A 1,705-nucleotide genomic window follows, 5' to 3' on the forward strand; every position below is an offset into this window, starting at 1 on the left:
TTGGTCTCGGCTCACTGCAGCCTCCGTTTCCCTGGTTCAAATGATTCTCCTGCCTTGGCCTCCAAGTAGCTAGGATTACTGGCACCCATCCCAAGGCCCAGCTAATTTTTGTATTTTTAGTAGAGACAGGGTTTCATCATGTTGAACAGGCTGGTCTTGAACTCCTGACTTCAAGTGATCCACCTGCCTCGGCCTCCCAAAGTGATGGGACAACAAACATGAGCCATCGCGCTTGGCCTTCTTGATTCTTGAATATGGGGTTTTGTAGTGAAAGCATTTCATGAAAACTTAAGTTCATACACAAGAGCATCATGAATATTTTAAGAGAGGTGTCTGTGCTTTCTTTTGGCCACAAAATACTACTACTTATGAAATGTTTACACTAGGTGAGGAAAAGTTCATTAATTACCTTTAAACCATTCCTTATTTTTTTTAAGATTTTAAATTGTATTTTGGCTTTTGCCTCCAGTATCCTTTCTGGTTGCTCTGGTTTGAATTAAGTTCCTATTATGCTGCAGCACACATCAGCCTTCCCTAAGTAACCATTTCCTGGAATGTGAAGCGTTGGTGCCGTTAGCAGACCATATGCAGAAATGTCCTGTACTTGCATTTATTTTTTGTGCACTCTGTAAGGCTGGTTGTGACTAAAATCAGCTTAACTTTTTATATTATGTTATTTCACTAATTGCTACAGTCAAAATGATCAAATCTTTGTACAATAGAAAATTATTTAAATTTTATTTTTCTACTGACATTTCTAATTCTAGTGTAAACGTTTATCAATAAAAAATTACTTTCAATTCTGGGTTGGAATTATTTCTTTTTTGATGGCTAATGAGTTTAATCTTTTGTAATAAAATTGCCTTCAGTTTTCATTTTTTAAATAATGTCTAACATGTGTAACTTTTTTTTATGTTCTACTTCTTACTAATTGCCCATTGATTCCTTCTAATTTTTTTTTTTTTTTTTTTTTGAGACGGAGTCTCGCTCTGTCGCCCAGGCTGGAGTGCAGTGGCCGGATCTCAGCTCACTGCAAGCTCCGCCTCCCGGGTTTACGCCATTCTCCTGCCTCAGCCTCCCGAGTGGCTGGGACTACAGGTGCCTGCCAACTCGCCCAGCTAGTTTTTTGTATTTTTTTAGTAGAGATGGGGTTTCACCGTGTTAGCCAGGATGGTCTTGATCTCCTGACCTTGTGATCCGCCCGTCTCGGCCTCCCAAAGTGCTGGGATTACAGGCTTGAGCCACCGCGCCCGGCCTCATTCCTTCGAATTTTCTAAAATTGAGGTTTAACATGCAGTAAAGTGCACAAATCTTAAAATATATAGCTTAATGTATTTTACATATATATATATGCTTACGTGACTAACAGATCAAGAGACAGAATGTTTGTAGCGCCCAGAAAGATACGTGCAGAGTTCAGCCAGAAGCCCCCAAGACTGTACATGTATCTGGGACCCGAAAGGGGAGGAATTTGTCTCCAAAAAATGGTGATACCCTAAAGCTGGACAGTGGAAAGAGACAGTGGAAGATGGGGACCAAAGGTGCTGAGCTTGGCAGGGAGGAACCCTAAATTATTGCCAAGAAAACAGAACAGTGAGCCAGGAATCTTTAGGGAGCTGGAGGGATTTGTGCTGTGGCCAAGTGGAGAGCTCTGTCCGAGGGAGTCAGCTATTGCTTGGCTCCAGCCTGTTCCTGCTTTGTTCAA

The sequence above is a fragment of the Colobus angolensis genome, unplaced genomic scaffold (genome assembly GCF_000951035.1).
Source record: "Colobus angolensis palliatus isolate OR3802 unplaced genomic scaffold, Cang.pa_1.0 Scaffold248, whole genome shotgun sequence".
Classification (NCBI taxonomy): Eukaryota; Metazoa; Chordata; class Mammalia; order Primates; family Cercopithecidae; genus Colobus; species Colobus angolensis.